The 19,064-nt window shown below is 33.6% G+C and overlaps 1 long non-coding RNA gene and 1 other non-coding gene across 3 annotated transcripts in view; both read right to left on the bottom strand.

Annotated features, from left to right (window-relative positions):
* The window catches only part of LOC128932377 (uncharacterized), a 365,408-nt gene that overhangs the window by 42,275 nt on the left and 304,069 nt on the right, over positions 1 to 19,064 (bottom strand). The window lies entirely within an intron of this gene.
* Positions 8,001 to 8,107, bottom strand: LOC118154950 (U6 spliceosomal RNA). Its single transcript, XR_004745199.1, has one exon. It is a non-coding gene; the product is annotated as a U6 spliceosomal RNA (small nuclear RNA).

Raw genomic sequence — 19,064 nt, 5'->3', positions numbered from 1 at the left:
TTTGGATGTCCGATCAGGTGTCCTGCCCAGCTAGAAGGCAGACTAGCCCCTGTTTGGCTGCCGAGGCTCCGCCCTGCTGTTGTGTGATTCCCGCTGTTCCTGCCGGCTGTGCTGTGGTCTCCGCCACGCCCTGCGGCGGAGTCTCTTCATTGTAGCGTGTTGCCTCAGCAACGGCTGGTTGCGTCAGCAATGGGCGTGTATCTCAGTTGGGGTGGGTTGCCTCGGCAATGGCTGGCTGCGTCAGCAGTGGGCGTGTATCTCAGTTGGGGCGGGTTGTCTCGGTAGTGGTGGACGCCCCTCCCCCACAGAGTGTCTCGGACCGTCTGCTCGGGATAGTTTGAAATCGCGGTTTTGTTCGTCCCACTGGGTATCCTGAACGATCTGTCCCTGCAATCCCCTGGGCTGGGCTACTGTCCAAGTCTCGTTCAGTCTCAAGTCCAGCCCTCTCAAGTCTCAGGTTGCTGGTTCAACAGGGCCCCGGACAAGCGCTTCCTGTGGGGATTGCTGGGTAGGGCCGGCCGCCGCCGCCCCGGCTGCCGGCTTCACCAGGCAGACCTACTGCCTGGCGTCCCGTGTCTTTTTATACTTGGGAGTTTCCCCGTTCTGTGGGCAACAAAGATCAGTCTGTAAATGCAGCTCTGACTCACCGTTTGCGGATTCAACGCGAGCTCCAATTCTGGGTTGTTTTCACAGCGCCATCTTGAGTCCTCTCTCGAGAAGGTTTCTTTCTTGATCAAGAAAGCAAATGTTTGAAGAAAGTCATGGCAATTTTATTAAACACTGAAAACTAGGAGTAAGGAAGGATTATTAGATCCTGTTCATAAGTGGAATCCTAGTATTTTATACTAGGCAGTTCATCATTGATTGTCATTTCCTGGACTTAGTTTCCACAAATTTGCAGAATCAAGCTGCACAGTTAAAAGCACTCAGGCCACACACTGTCGACTTTTCATCAGCTCCAATACTTATTTGCTAGCTCTTGTCCTTTGACAGGTCCCTCTATTGTATTTTGATACCTCAATCACCTGTCTTTCCAAATGGCAACTGCACTGATTTTAAATATTATATAGGTTATGCAGTGGTATTACTTAGTGCTTAAAAAATTAGAATAATTTCAGATTTACAGAGAACGTGTGAAAATAGTGCAGAGTGCCCGTATATTGAACAACCAGTTCCTCTTATTATTAGCAATTTACATTCATTAGTAGGACACATTTGTCACAATTAATGAGCAAATTTTGATACATGATTTTTAATTAAAAATCCACAGTTTATTCAAATTTTCTTAGTTTGTTTCTAACCTTTTTCCACTCCAGGATCCCCACCTAGGATACAGCATTGTATTAGTGGTCATGTCTTTCTTGGCTACTCTTTGAAACTCAAATTCACAGCTATAGCCCCATGCAGATGTTGTCAGGATTTGGTTTTAGACTTTGTTTCAATAGGTCTTGAATGAAACTCAGTCTAGACAGGTATTTACTTCTATGGCTTTCGTGGTACCTCAGCTGGGTGTTTAAATGTTAATAAGGCATTAATAACATTGCTCCATTTTATTTAGGCCAGATTTCCAAAGTGCATCAGTGCTGTTTCATTTCATGCATCTGTGTTCTGTTCTGAACCTTGTCAAAACAGTTCTCTCGTAAGCCTCAGGTAGTCACACGCTGATAACAGGAAGCTCAGCTCTTAGCCATGGACTCCCAGCTAGTCCCAGATGGACTCCACTATGAAATTCCATCCCAGGCCTTTCTTTGTTACCAGTCAGGTTTTAGTTCTTGGGTTTTTGTTGCTGTTGTTGTTTGGCATCTTAGAAGGGACTCCATGATCTCAATGAGTCATAATTGGGAAATTATCCCCAGGTAGAGAATTACTGAAATCAGTAGGAAAGTCTTGAACTTTTCTTCTTTCAGCACTTGCAGTACTGAACATACTTTTTTGAAGGCCTAAATTATATGTCATATATTTTATTAAATTTTATAGGGTTTTTTTGATTGGAGGCTTATGTCAGCATGATATAAATATTGCTAAAGTTTCAGTTCTTCAAGATTTTTTAAAATACTTTTATTTTCACCTGAAATATATATTAATATATAATTTACTCTAGAAAATTATGTCTATACATATATATATATATATATATATATATATACACATACATATACACAAACATACCCATGCATACATATATACCCAAAATTTGGTTTTGTTTATGATGAACAGAAAAAAAATATCATTTGCTACACTTATCTAGGTAACAATCACTTATACTACTTTATAGAGAAGGTTATATCCTTCATTTAGAAAAAATAATTTTAATATGAATTTATATAATGCAGTCATATATGTACTCTTTATAGCAGTTAACATGGGCTGACTGCAGAGTGGCATGGACTCTCAACACTCTATGTAATTTGTGGGAGGGATAAGGGTAACTTCAAATCTAGACTTATGCTTGTGTTTTGCCTCCCCTGTGAACCCAGGATGAACATGGCACAAGTGCCTTAGTGTGTAAATGAACTTTTTTGTTATATCAAGTGTGTAATAAAACCTGAAAATGTAATTAGGACTATCTGGAGATCCTTAGCAAATAATTCAGCCAAAACGTCATGCTTGGGTGCAAGTGAAATAAATCATATTATTCTTTAAAACAGTACGTCACTGCTGTTCTCACTTATAAATGGGAGCTGAATGATGAGAACACATGAACATACGGTGAGGCACAACACACACTGGGCCTGTCTGAGGAGAGGTAGCTGGAGGGAGAGCATCGGTAAGAATAGCTAATGGATATTGGGCTTAATACCAAGGTGATGGGATAATCTGTGCCGCAGTCACTGCACACATTTACCTATGTAACAAACCTTCACATCTGCACCTGTACCTCAGAACAGAATAAAAGTCAATGAAAAAAATAAAACAAACTAGTGTGTCAGATGTACACAGTCTTTAGTGGCAAACCAAGGCATGTGATATACAGAGATATTTTCAGTGAAAGGATTTTATTTATTTGTTTATTTATTTATGAGATGGAAATCTTGCTGTGTCACCAGGCTGGAGTACGGTGGTGCAATCTCCGCTCACTGCAAACCATGCATCCCTGGTTCAAGGGATTCTCCTGCCTCAGTCCCCCAAGTACCTAGAACTTACAGGCACAGGCACCATGCCCATCTAATTTTTGTATTTTTAGTAGAGAGTATTTGCTCTCAGTTCTCTAATTGCTTATTCATTTACATTTTCTTTAATAAACATAAAGCAAGGTATATTTTTGCTGTTAGTCCAAAGATTTATATATAACATGAAGAGCACATTATCCTTTAATAGGAAAATCTCTGGGCTTGAGCAAATTTAACAAGTCTCTTTGGCTAAGTCTACATTTCCATGTAGATCACTTTAAAATAAATGTTTTTACAAACCCAATTTACTGTGACTTATGCATGTTGTGCCCTCAATAACTGGAACTGTGACATCTAGCTTCTTTGTCATTTAAAGAATCTTGCAAACTTTGTAGCAAATTGGCCCTATTGAAAGTTATATAGATCATTTTGATTCAGCTGCAAATGTACAGTCTCAGCCTCATTCTAAAAGATTCTATTTTTTTTTATTAGCCATAAATCTCTTTCTTGTAACTTTTGAACCAGGGAAAATGCAGTGAAAAATTTAGGAGTTCAGTGAGAATATGACTCTCTAATTAAAAATAATCTGAGAACCAAGCAAATTTATTGATTAAATTGTCAATAATCAAATGCAATTGAATATATGAAAAGGATTTTTATATTTTTCTTCTTGTTATTTGAGCTTTAGAATGAACTGTAGTCCTAAAAGATTTTAATGAGAGAATGTTTTCTTAATACCTAAATATTATTCTATTTTTGAATGTAAGTGTACGAATAATATTTATAGCATAGAATATTTTATTTATGTTATTTATTTCTAATGACTAAAATTTCTGAACACACCAATTAGAATGAACGATTCATCTATACCAAATCCACATAATGTTAAAAATAAAAGTAGAGACACATATAAAGAAGTAAAGTGTAGAACAGCATAAATGCCATGTAAAGAAAAAGTATGGGTTCAAATGAGTAAGAGTGCTTCATGAATGGAAGCATTAAGATAAAGTATCTTGACAGAGACAAATTCTGAGTTGGGTTTGGAGCAAGATGATGGAAGATATTGGAATTTGCAGTTTATCTTATAAATATTAAGTAGAGTCATGATATGATCAATATGGTGCTTCAGGCAACACACAGGATAGATTAAGAGGCCATGGTCTAATGTGACTCTCATTGGGGCAGTGCAATTTTTAAAGAACATTATCTAAATTGGGGAGCCTTTTTGTTTCAGTGATAAGATGGTGATGCTGGCATTTAATGTGTTAGTACTACAGAAACAAGGCATTCTGCTATGTGTAGCACACCTTTTAGTAAGAAACAATGTTTTCACTTCTCACTTATCTTTCAAATGCCTTGATAAATATATATATACATGAAAAAATTATTTAAAAGTTATATTTTAAAATGTAAATTCACACAAAATGCTTTTCTTCTGGTTTTAATAATATCGAATGTTCTAGAAATAAATCTAACAAGTAAAATTAGAAGGTATTGTATTCCAGTTGGTTCCAAATTTACCAAGAGTAGTTGTATATGTTAGAAATCATAACACTCATGGCAAAACTATCCGAGAGCTTTTAGATGCCAGTATAGTATACTTGTGTTAATCTGTGTTTGTAAATGACTTTATATTAATATTCTAAAATAATTATTTCTTATTTGCTACCGAGTTTTTTATTTTATTTTTATTTTTATTTACTTATTTTTTTTGAGACAGAGTTTCGCTCTTGTTACCCAGGCTGGAGTGCAATGGCGCGATCTTGGCTCACCGTTATTTTTGTTCTAATGAAGAAAGAAATTCTTACACTTAAGGAACTATTTTTACAACGAAGCATGCTGATAAAATTGACAAAATATAACATACTTCCGAGATATGGAAAAAATTTTAAACTCTACACTGTACTGTCATTTTAATGCTGAAAAACACTTATGAAAGAAGGAAAAGAGATCATTGTTTTCTAATAGTAGTGCAAATAATCATAGACTATATGAAGCCACATACTATTAGAAAAAGTCATATTAAGCTTGTCAGCTTTGGGTGGTTACTAGAATTAAGGAAGAAAATCCACATAATACATTTTCTCTTATTTCATTAATAAATGATCTGTTTCAAGGTCAATTAATTTAATGGCAAAAGATTTCAATAACTGATTATTTGGTAAGTTGTTTTTGAGTACATCTTCATTACAACTGCAGGACAGTATCTTGTATCAATACGATTAGTTAATGCTTGAATATGTTGTTTCCCATGGAATAAAAGTTGTATTAAAGTGTTTTTGTTTTAATTTCTGAGAATAATCACCAAATGTCTGTGAATATTTACAAGGTATTTTATAGGCAAAGTATTCTGCTTTCCAATGTCACTACTTGTAGAAACTGGTGAAGCACCAGCTGTGTCTGGTAAGCAGAACGTTACCAGGCATAAAAAGTCACAAGCTGTATTTGAACCATTCATTTACATACCTTAGAAACCAGGATTCTTAGATCAAGGCCACAAGTTATGAATATTGCTATTATTGCTATTAGTAAATTAAAGAGTAATATATTAACAACAAATTATTGGTTTATAAGTTGTAGAATCACATGAAGAGTTTGTATGAACATGTTTCTTATATCAAAGAACAGAACATATTTCTAGGAAGGAGCATTGCATACCATAATCCCTAACTTGGCACTACAACCCTATGCCTTTCATGCTGTAAATACAGTAACGTCTATTATATCTAGGTTTCCTTTTTTTCTACTCTACCCATCCATTTTTTAATTGTTATCAATGATACAGTTCACATTTCTATCTAATAAAGCCTATACTAATTAGTAGCAACTACACAATTAAAGAAATTTCCTCTATACATATATGCGTTTCTGTTCTTACTTGAATTGAATTGACATTTATTTGGACCCAGATTTGCTTGTGCTTTTTTCTTAACTAAATTATATTGATTATTAGCCATTGGTAAGAATTACAATTCTTTACTATGGAAATGATGAAATGTTTCTGCTAAATTATTACATATTAATGAGTAGAAGGAGTCAATTGGCCTTGTCCTAGTGGTATGATTAAGAAGTTATTTGTTTTTACTAATGGACCTTACATTAAGAATTTTGAGTGATTATAATATCATTTTTTATCATTTTAACTTATTGATTACATTTCTTTAAAAGATTGCAAGCTTCATTTGATGCTCTCAAAACTAATAGTGGAAATTTGGTTTCTCCTTAAACATTAGCCTTGAAAAATGCAGGTGTTTATTATCTTATTTTTTAATTTTCAGAGGAAGGGATTGTTTGGCTGGAAAGGAAGATTCAATAATCTTCCAATTATTATTAAATGAAAAATAATTCCCTGCACCTTAGCCTGCCAACACTCATCCTAAAACTACAAAAAGAAGACATTTAACAAAATAAAAAGAGGATGATAAATTGCAAAACCACCTGGCATACTCTGTTTTTTTCATGTATATGTGGTAAGAATTAAACGAGTTAATTCAGTAAGAACTGTTTAAGATCTAATAGCTTTCAATTCATTTTCTTTATATTATCATTCCTAATCCTGGAATGTATCTTCCTTAGCATTTATTTGCTTAGAAAGTATGGTACATATGTACAGCAGAATACATATATATTATGTCTATATCTATACAATATATACACCAATTAAGAAATTTAAAATATTGGTGTGATGATCTTCAAATTTAATTTGATTAAAATAAGAATGTATTGTATATCACAGTCCTGTTCTGATTATCTTTCTAAAAGCACTCAGGTGTTTCAAACATCATTGAAACCACTGATTGCTGCAAAGTAGCTTGGTAGGTATGAGTGAGTGTGCAAGTTGCCAGAGAAGATCCTGTTGTCCACACTAACCTTGATATAGGATGTAGAAACCCAAACATCGAAGGATTGATAATACTCTAGATACTAAGGTATGAAACACTAAGGAAAAAAAATTTAATATAGAATTCATAGCTCTACTTCTTGAAATTAATGTTCAAGGTTAATATTAATGTGTATGGATTTGATCCTGTTATTGTGTTGTTAGCTAATCATTATGTAGACTTGATTGTGGGGTTTCTTAATGGTGTCAATGTTCTATGAACTTAAATGTGTTTTTATGATGGTTGGTAGTGACTTTTCATATCCATGTTTAGCAATCCCTTAGGAACCTCTTGTTAGGCAGGTATGGTGGCAACAAATTTATTTAACATTTGCTTTTCTGATAGAGATTTTTTTTCTCCTTCACTTATGAAGCTTAGTTTGGCTAATATAGAATTCTTGGTTGGAATTACTTTTCTTAAGGATACTGAGTGTAGGTCCCAATCTCTTCTGGATTGTAGGGTTTATGCTTGAAGTTCTGCTGTTAGCTTGATGGAGTCCCCTTTGTAGATGACGTTCCCCTTCTCTCTAGCTGCCTTTGTTGATTTTTCTTTTTCATGATTTTAGAGACTCTGATGATTCTGTGTCTTGCGGATGGTCATCTTGTATAGTATCTTGCAAAGGTTCTCTGAATTTCCTAAATTCAAATGTTAACCTTGCTAGCAAGGTTGGGGAAATTTTCATAAACAGTATCCTCAAATACGTTTTTCAAGTTGCTTACTCTCTTTCCCTCTCCTTCAGGGATGCCAATGAGTCATAGGTTTTGCCTCTTTACATAATTCTATATTTATTAGAGGTTTTGTTTATTCTTTATTATTATTATTATTTTTGCCTGACTAGATTAATTTTAAAAACTGGTCTTTGGGCTATAAGATTCTTTCCTCAGCTTGGCCTATTCTGCAATTAATATTTCTGATTGTGTTTTGAAATTCTTGTAGTTTTTCATCTTTGTCGTAGCAGTTCTATTCTTTCTTAATATGGCCATTTTATCTTGAATCATTTTACTGGATTAAAAATATGGAATGCTTCACAAATGTGTGTGTGTGTCACCTCTGCACAGGGACCATGCTAATTTTTTCTGTATCACATCAATTTCAGTATACACATTGCCAAAGTGTGTATAATATCGGAGTTTTGAAAGCAAACAAATTATTTAAAATATCACTTTCTGCAACATTAATGGAATAATGTTTTTAACAATTTGAGCTATAGAAGGCAATCCATTCGATTTTGACTACTCAAGGGAAGGAAAGAATAATGAGGATGTTCAGTTCATAATGCTTTATTTTATAATGTGAAGAAGTTTTGGAACTATCAATCTATCAAGTGACATTATATAACCCCTTATATGAGTAACCTCATGAGCTACTCTACTTTATATAAATTTTTCAGAATGCTGGGAAATAAATTTGAAAAATTCTTAGCTGGTATGTAAAACCCTATGATTTTCTTGTTTGGGACTATGACTTTGAGATCACTTGATTTTTCAAGCAGTTTCTTGTGTTAATGTTTCATTTTAAAAAAATGAGTGACATATACCCAAAATCCTTTCATCAGTAACATCTCTCAATGTTCTATTATAATTAAGATATGTGGTATATGAGTATTAAAGGTTATGATTACAAAATCACAGCATGAGTTAGGATAAGCTTTTAGAGTCTATTTAAAAAGTAAAGTATTCATTGTTGTTATAATGATCAAATAATGAATGCCTATTCATAAAAAGTATGACAAGAATTTAGAACATACTATAAGCCCTTTTAGTTATTTTTCTAAACCCATGAAGAATAAAGCTGGATTTTTCGGTATCATTTTATTTACATATTTTTTCTCATAATTTTCTAATTTAGACATGTTAGCTTGGTAGCAAAATAAATTGAAACTAGCAGGAGGCTCATGTGGTAGTAGTTGTTCTGCTACTATGGGATTATGTGTATGACTTCTCTCAGCTACAAATTCTCATTGCAAGGAATGGGTTATTGGAGCAGGCTGTATCTACTGTTTTTCTATCTGTAGCACTCCAGGATTCTGTAGTTGTATACTGGTTTGCTAAGCAATTTTGTGAATCATATAATATTCAGTCAGTGGAATATGGTAGCATATTGATTGCTTTTTATATTGTTAATACTGTACTATTATGGTGATTTTCATACTTCTAGATCATAACACTCATTTCAGGACCACTTTCAAACCAGAAACCTTAATAAAATATAATCTTCAGGACAGTGATCTGGAAATCTGCATTTTTAATTAACACCAGCTGATTTTAATGATCACGCAAGTTTGAAAAACACTAAATTGAGCACCATAGGAACTGTGCACCAGAATGGATTTTGTAATGTATCTGGAAATTTTTGGCTGCAAGTGACAGAAAATCCAACTTTAATTGGTTTAAGCTCCCCCTAAAGGAGGTAGTCAGTAGATCATAAAACTAAAAAGCTTTATGAGTAAACTATTCTTTATGAGTAAACTATCCTTCAATATCTAGAAAATGTAAGACTCAACTTATGTCATCAGTGTCTAATTTCTCTTTCTTCCACTCTGTGTATATATTAGTTTATTACTTATGATTCTGCTTTCCTTGCATTTTATTTAAAGTTAGACATACACTTACCATAGGAACTAACAGTCCTGCTCTAAGTATTTCATCAGAGAAAAAAAGTTCTCTCGAAAACTTACAAATATACTTACAAACATTATTTATTAATAACTGAAATTTGAAAACATCCCAGTATCTTTTAATGGGTGAGTAAATAACCATTCTAGTACACCCAGACAATATAGTAGCTCTCAGAATTAAAGTCAAATGAACAACAGATGAATGTCAAAAACATGTCTGCGCCTAGATAGGAGTATGCTAAGTGAAAGAAGCCAGAAAAAAAGAGTTACATCTTGTAGGATTTCATATACATGACTTCTGGTAAAATGCAAATGTATACAGACTAAGAATAGATCATTATTTCCCATGGATTAGGGAAAGCAGAGGATCTGACTGCAATGGTACAGGATAAGAAAATTTAATTGTGGTGAGGGGATTGTTCTGTGTCCTGACTGTAGGGTAGTTACATGACATGATGTATTTTTCAATATTTACAGAACTGCACATATTGAACTATGTGCTAGAAAAATTTAAGTGCTGTGTATAAATTAAAAATAAAATAAATTTATTTATTGACACATTTTATCTTTGCTGTTACATCATAAACTCAGCAGATATATAGCACAGAAAACAATAATATTATAATATGATGGAGATTGTTTATTTATGTGGGTAATATTACAAGACCTCAATTATGGCCAAATACTTATTCAATAAACTTATCATCCATTCCACTCCACATTCAGAAAGGCTCATTTTATTGATCGTTTATAAAACATCTATCAGCAAACCTACAATTTCAATGCTTAATACTACTCAGTGACAGTGTAGCAATTAAAAAAGTTAAGCTTTGTTCTATAGCAATTGATTACACTTTTAAATCTTAATAAACAAAAATATTTCAGCTAGTTGCTCTTAAAACTTGATATGTTACTGTGATTTGACTCATACTGGAAACAGGTTAATTTTTTTTCACACTTAGTCCCATTAGCAAGGATTCTGAGTCAGCAAGGAAAAGGCATACGCTTTTTAAATAAAATCTGCAAATGATGTACCTGTACATCACAGATTGGAAATGTTGTTTTAGTTAAAGCCTCACACTTAATTATGCAGCCCATGTTGCCTAATATCAATTCATTACAACATAATTTACATATAATCTTTTGTGATGAGATTAAGGCAAGGCACTAAGCTTTAATTTTAAAGCAGACAACTTTCATGAGGAAAGATGAGAATCTATTAAAACCACTCTACCATACTCTTGTCTCAAGCACCTTTTCCCAAGATCTCATTTATCTTTATTCAAGAACATGATGCTACAATGAGCAGAGAACTTGCCTCTGAATTATAATCACTGATCATTTATTATATAAACTTACTTTTAGAAAAATCTCCCATGTAATTTTGAGTCATAATATTTTATATGTATGTGAGCAAAGAATTCAATTCTTTCTGTCATTTACTTTATTTTTTAATAAACTTTTATTTATCAGCCTGAACTATGTAGTCATAAGATAAATGCTAAGGGGAACACAGATTTCAACAATGGACAGTTAGTCAATGAAGCAGGAGAAATCAGTGATATACTTACACAGTCTCAAAAAGAAATTCCTGGGAATATTGAACTATGCTTTAAAATTACATTTTATATTGTAAATAAAAATGTTACATATAGTAAACACAGATTATTTGAGAGCAGTTGTGTAATAAATAAACAAGGGAAAATGAAGTTGCTTTTCAAAAGTAATCTGAGACTTCAAAAATAACGTCAACACTATCATCCACATCAAATAGTAGAAAGCACGCTGCATCTAGTAGACTGAGTACCAACTCATTTTTTTTTGAGACGGAGTCTCTCTCTCTCTGTCGCCCAGGCTGGAGTGCAGTGGTGCAACCTTGGCTCACTGCAACCTCTGCTTCCCGGGGTCAAGTGATTCTCCTGCTCAGCCTCCCCAATAACTGGGATTACAGGCACTCACCATCATGCCTCGCTAAATTTTGTATTTTTAGTAGAGGCGGGTTTCACCATAATGGTCAGGCTGGTCTCAAACTGCTGACCTTGTGATCTGCCCGATTTGGCCTCCCAAAGTGCTGGGATAGAAGGGTAAGCCAACACGCCTGGCCTTAAAATTTTAAAGAAATATTGAAATAGCTCAACAGGTAGTAAGAGTCTGATTACTTTGTATCTCTATGCACTGTTTCCATGTATGCTACTCTACTCTAACGTGTTTCTCTTCAGCCAACATGGACAGAATGCAATTGCAATTTCTCAAACTTAAGAAACATCAGCAAAGCACCAGGTTCAACATTCCTCTATAGAATTAGAATTAATTACTTGAAAGGTATAAAATGTGTTGGAAGATTTTCAGTTTGGAGTATTTTGGTTCATTGTCTCTCTCTTTCCCTCCTCTCTCTCTCTCTCTCTCTCACACACATACACAAATATAAAAGAATATACATAATTTCAACTGCCAAATGTTAGGTAAATATTTGTGGTATGATATTTAACTGTAATATATATTTTCTTCTTCGAGAAAAAATTATTTTACTTAAAATCTCCAAATATAGGAAATCCAGAGTACATGACACGCTCATTTTTATAATCATTTTTAATGTACTCCAAAATTGACCTAGAACTTTGCCTAGATTTGCATTAATCTTTCAAGAACATATGCTCTGAAATATTTTTTCTTTTTTCAATTTTATTTATATTTTAGAAAAGTAAAAAGTGGATATATCTTTTGCCAAAGGGAAAATTTTCCACCTCTATCATCCTACTCTTTCCTCAGTCCTTCACATTCATCAATTGGATAATTATTGCCATCTGCCAGACATACCCAACCATGTTCTTCATGTGCCTTGACATTTGGAATTGAGAGAGGACCTATAATGTATTATACCAGTTAGTTAAATTAGCTAAATTCTAGGTTACTTTCATTTCTTTCAATGTTCCTTTTATCACTAGTGTCAGTTATTGATTGTGTATCGCTTTTTCAAAAAAGAAATATAAATATTTAAGTTCATCATAGGAGTTGTCTATCTCCAGAATATTATAAACAACATAATTTTTGAGTATGAAAAGTATGAAATAAATAATTAATATCATTTTGAAATCCTTAATATTTTAATAGCCATTGAGTATTTGGGAATGTCTTTAAAAATATTGTGAGAATCAGCAGCCAAATTAGTTAATTGATATTTGGAAAAGTAAAATGTCTAAAGGTAACTAATGCTCTGCTAAAGACTATAACTTCTGATATTTATCTTCAAGGTGTTAATATTTCTAATATCTAAATAGAATAGAATTTACTATTTACTATAAATATAATATACATGCTATATATTTACTATAAATATATATATCTATATATAGCATTCATATATAAATAGAATTCACTGTTTACTATAAATATATACTGTATATATTATTTACTATAAAGATGTATATTGAGTAGTTATATATATATTTACATATAACTATAGCAAATAGTTATAAATATATATTTCTATGTAAATATATATAATATATTTCTATAGTAAATATATATAAATAATATATTCATAATATATATATTTATGGTATATAGTATATATACTATAGCATTTTTAGTATATATAGTAAATAGTATATAAAGTGTATTTATAGTAAATAGTAAATTCTATTCATATATAGATTCTATACTATAAATAATATAGTATTTATAGTATATAGATAGTATATATAGATGCTATACTATAAAAAATATATATTTATAGTAAATAGAAATTTGTTTATTATTATATATAATAATATAGTAAATATATATTTACTTATATATTAGTAAATAGTAAATATAATATAGTAAATGTATTTTTAATACATATTTATTTGTTACTAGTTACTAATTTCTTAAGAACTTTCTTTTCTGCTTCTATTATTTGTGGTAAACACTCCTGATGAATTATTAACCTCCAGAGAATATAAATACTCTTAACAGCATGTAAAAAATTAATGGGAGATACCTTTGTTAGACAACAGAAACAATTTTATTTGAATGGAGCTAAAATCATATATCTTTTAAAATTAATATTACTAAATTAGTATTACTTTGACAAATATTAACTGGTGGGTTTTGATCTTTTTATTGTATCAAGGAAGATGAGCTTCAAAATTATTGACATGGTTTATACATCACATGGCTAGACAGAGTTATTTTATTAGCATTGCTTCATGTTTTTAATATGCATACTCTGGTTAGAGCTATATGATGCCAGACATCTGAATGTGACATGGACAAACTGTACTCAATGCTTTTATGTCACTGACAAATCATTCAAACACATCTACACACCTAGCAAGATGATAATCCACAAATTCTCTTTCTGAATATTATTATAAGTGATCTGTCGATACTCCTGCCTCAAGTCAACGTGTACCAGAGATTTCAACCCCTTTTGCCTACTTCAGGACATCACTCTAGCAATTCTGCCTTCTCTGTCCTTCATCATTAATTACGTGTTTCAATAAGACTGCTCCCATTTAATTATAAAAGTTTTGTTATTTTTTCTAGGTAAAAAAAAGTGAATATGCTTTCAATCCACTTTCTCAGCAATTTCTTTGTTCCCCTTTCTCTCTGGCACCAAAACTCCTGGGAAGTTGTCTATGGATAATGTCTCCAATTTCTTTCCTGCCATTCATTTATAACTGACTCCATTTAGAATTGTCATTTATATTCCACCAAGTAGTAAAAAGATGTCTCCAACTAAATATGCTTAAACTCAACTCTTCAACTTTCCACACTAACCTGCTCTGCAATTAGCCTTCTGAATTCTGTGACTGGCAATTGTACTTGCTTAAGCCAAATCCTTGGAGTCAACCTATTTTTATTTTGTTGACTTTGTTGTTCTTGTATGTGACATACATTGTTTCAAAAAATTTTACTGACTTGCCTTCAAAATATCTCAATTTTAGTCACTTGAGTCACTTGTCATCATGTATACTGCTACCTCTTGCCCTACACCACCACTAAAGTTTGCCAGGATAATTGCCATAGCCACTTAACTAGATCTCTTATCCAATCTTGCTCCTCTACAGTCATTCTCAATATGGGTGACAGGAATCCTTCAAAACATGAATCAAATCCTTTTCCTTATTGCTGAAAACCCTATGATACTTTCTATTTCATGCACCGGAAAGGTAAAGTCCATCTGAATGCTGACAAGGTCCTATATTTTTGGTTTCCTCCCCTCCCCCTTTTTTTTTTGAGATGGAGTATCACTCTTGTTACCCAGGCTGGAGTGCAATGGTGCGATCTCGGCTCACTGCAACCTCCGCCTCCTGGGTTCAGGCAATTCTCCTGCCTCAGCTTCCTGAGTAGCTGGGATTACAGGCACGTGCCACCATGCCCAGCTAATTTTTTGTATTTTTAGTAGAGATGGGGTTTCACCATGTTGACCAGGATGGTCTCGATCTCTTGACCTCGTGATCCACCCGCCTTGCCTCCCAAAGTGCTGGGATTACAGGCTTGAGTCACCGCGCCTGGCTTGTTTTCCCCTCTCTATTACTTCTCTGACCTCATCTGTTATCACTCTCCTGCTGTCCCCAGCCATGCTTCTCTCACTGCAGTCTGACCATACCACTCCTTTTGTTCTTTTCACCACATCAGGCCTGCCACTATTCTATCTTAGGGCAATCATACCAGATATTCTGTATACCTGAGATGGTTTGTATTCTCTAGATGTCTGCATAAAATTGACCACATTACTTTCCCAGCATCTTGACCACCACATAAAAATCACCAGTTCTATCCACCCCAATCCTGTTTCACTTTACTCTGTTCTTCTTATCAGTAGCAGTTACCTTCTTTTAAAACAATATAAAGATATTTATTACATTTACTGTTTATCATCTGTCTCCTTTTGCTAGAATGTAAGCTGTACAAAGGCAAAGTAGGTAAGTGTGTATCTTTCTCTCTCTCTCTCTTTTTTTTTTTTTTTTTGAGATGGCATCTTGATCTGTCACCAGACTGAAGTGCAGCAGCGCATTCTCAGCTCACTGCAACCTCCACTTCCTGGGTTCAAGCTGGGACTACATGTGCGGTACCTGCCACCATGCTCAGCTAATTTTTGTATTTTTAATGGGGTTTCACCATGTTGGCCAGGATGGCCTCAATCCATTGACCTCATGATCCACCTGCCTGGGCCTCCAAAAGTGTTGAGATTATAGGTGTGAGCCACTGCACCCTGCCAAAGTGTGCATCTTGTTCACAGAGTGTCACTGATGATCCCTTTGAAAGAGGGAAGGTGCCTGAACAGTGTCTGGCATTAGTAAATACTAAATCACTATTAGTTAATGCAGTAGTCAGAAAATTACCCCACCAAAGATATTCAGTCCTAATGCTTAAGAACTGGGAATATGTTACCTTACCTGGTAAAGGAAAATTTACTCATGTAAATAAATTAAGGATTTTGAGATGAAGAGATTATCTTGGGATATGCAGATTGCCAATATAATTAAAAGGGTATTTATTTTTTTCTTTCCAATTTTTATTTTTGGTTCGAGGGGTATATTTGCACATTTGTTACATGGTAAATTGCATGTTGTGAGGGTTTGGTGTGCGGATAATTTTGTGACCCAGGTAATCAGCATAATACCCAATAGATAGTTTTTTAATCCTCACCTTTCTCCTACCCTCAAATAGGCCCCTGTCTATGACATCCAAAGGGGTCCTTCTAAAAGAACAAAAGATATGCAGAAGTATCATAGAGAGAAAAAATTTATGATTTTACACAGCTGGCTTTTAAGATGCTGAGAAGGTGGAAAGAAACAAGAAAATGAATAGTTCCCTAGAACTCACAGAAAGGAATGCAGCTCTTCCAGCATTAAGATTTTAGCCCAGTAAGAATTAATACAGACATCCAGAAAGATAATAAAGTTATACTGTTTTAAACCACTAAGTTTTGGTTTATTTGCTATAGTAAAAGTAGAAAACAGATACTGTTATACTAGTATATTACCTTATAAATCTCCCCATATTTCTAATTATTCATAGCTATAACATATGTGTTTGAGGTAAAAGTATGCATTCCTGTGTTATTTGATATAGTTCACATATGTAGAGACAATAAATAAATTGGTAGGGCTCCTAGAGTTATAATAATTATAAGTTTTGAAACCATTATGGAATTTGGGATATAATAGTATAGTGAGCTTCTTGAAGTATTAAATTTGAAACTTAAAATTTAAGTGGAAATACTTCCTTAAAGAAATAAAAACTGATAATTAACGTTTACCTGGAAATACTTTTTTTTAAATATGTGCAATATTTTTTGTTAAATATGTGCAAACAAATATCTTTATTTTAGGAGTTCTTAGAGGCCTTGATGTGTTAATATTTATAAGCAGCACTATAAGTATTATTTCATCATGAAATCCTGTTTTTATTAATCATTTCATGGCACTAATCTTTCCTAAGATATCATTTTGGAAAAGTTTGTTTGGGCTCAACTTACTGAACATGAACATTTAGCTCAGATATATGATAATTTAGCCAAGATTGCTAATGATTGTAATGAGCAAGAAGTCACTTCTTTGGACGTGCAGTTTTAATTCACTAAATAAGCCTACTTTACTTGATTAATAAGCCCCCCTAGAGTATGGTCCAGTGTGTTTAACTTCATCAAACTTCTGACATAAACACCATCATGTCCAGAGACTTCATTTAATTGCTTATTTGTTGTTATTTTGTATTTATTTTTTGAAAAATACTGTTGTGGAATATAGATTCGAGAATTAAAGTTGTTTTCCAGGATACAAAATCAATGTGCAAAAATCACAAGCATTCCTACACACCAATTTGGCTCTCTCTCCAACAAGAGAGCCAAATCATGAGTGAACTCCCACTCACAATTGCTACAAAGAGAATTAAATGCCTAAGAATACAACTTACAGAGGATGTGAAGGACCTCTCAAAATAGAATTACAAACCACTGCAAAAGGAAATAAGAGAAGACACACAAAAAAATGGAAAAACTTTCCATGCTCATGGTTAGGAAGAACATATATTATGAAAGTGGCCATAATGCCAAAAGTAATCTATAGATTCAATGCCATCCCCATCAAGCTACAATTGACTTTCTTCACAGAATTGGAAAAAAAACAACTTAAATTCTATATGGAACCAAAAAAGAGCCCACATAGCCAAGACAATTCTAAGAAAACAAACAAACAAAAAAACAACAACAAAGCAGACAAACAATAAAAAACAAAGATGGAGGCATCATGCTACCTGACTTCAAACTATACTAGAAGGCTACACTAACCAAAACAGCATGGTACTGGTACTAAAACAGACATATTGAACAAAGGAACAGAAAAAAAGGCCTCAGAAATAATGCCACATGCTACAACCATCTGATCTTTGTCAAACCTGACAAAAACAAGAAATCGGGAAAGGATTCCCTATTTAATAAATGGTGTTGGGAAAACTGGCTAGCCATATGCAGAAAGCTGAAACTGGATTCCTTCCTTACACCTTATACAAAAATTATCTCAAGATGGATCAAAGATTTAAACATAAAACCTAAAACCATAAAAACCCTAGAAGAAAACCTATGCAATATCATTCAGGGCATAAACATGGGCAAAGACTTCATGACTAAAACACTAAAAGTAATGGCAGCAAAAGCCAAAAGACAAATGGAATCTAATTAAGTTAAAGAGCTTCTGCACTGTAAAAGATACTATCATCAGAGTGAAAAGGTGACCCACAAAATGGGAGAAATTTTTTCCAGTCTACTCGTCTGACAAAGGGGCTAATGTACAGATCTACACAGAACTTAAACAAATTTATGAAAAAAACCAAAAAACAAAAAACGAATAACCCCATCAAAAAGTGGCCAAGGATATGAACAGACACTTCTCAATGGAGACATTTATGTAGCCAACAAATATATGAAAGAAAGTTCATCATCACTGGTCATTAGAGAAATGCAAATTAAAACTACATTGAGATGTCATCACATGATAGTTAGAATGGTGATCATTAAAAATTCAGGAGACAACAGATGCTGGAGAAAATATAGAGAAGTAGGAATGCTTTTACACTGTTGGTGGGAGTATAAATTAGTTCAATCATTATGGAAGACAGTGTGGCAATTCCTCAAGGATCTAGAACTACAAATACCATTTGACCCAGAAATCCCATTACTGGGTGTATAACCAAAGAATTATAAATCATACTGTTATAAAGACACATGCACACATGTATGCTTATTGCAGCACTATTCACAATAGCAGAGACTTGGAACCAACAAATGCCCATCAATTATAGATTGGATAAAGAAAGTGTCACACATATACACCATGGAATACTATGTGGCCATAAGAAAGGATGAGTTCATGTCCTTTGCAGGAACATGGAGGAAGCTGGACACCATCATTCTCAGCAAACTAATGCAAGATCAGAAAATGAAACACTGCATGTTCTCACTCATAA

Source organism: Callithrix jacchus, chromosome 6 (assembly GCF_049354715.1).
Source record: "Callithrix jacchus isolate 240 chromosome 6, calJac240_pri, whole genome shotgun sequence".
In the NCBI taxonomy this organism is placed as follows: Eukaryota; Metazoa; Chordata; class Mammalia; order Primates; family Cebidae; genus Callithrix; species Callithrix jacchus.
The sequence above is the reverse complement of the archived record's forward strand: the minus strand, read 5'-3'. Positions and strand labels throughout refer to the sequence as shown.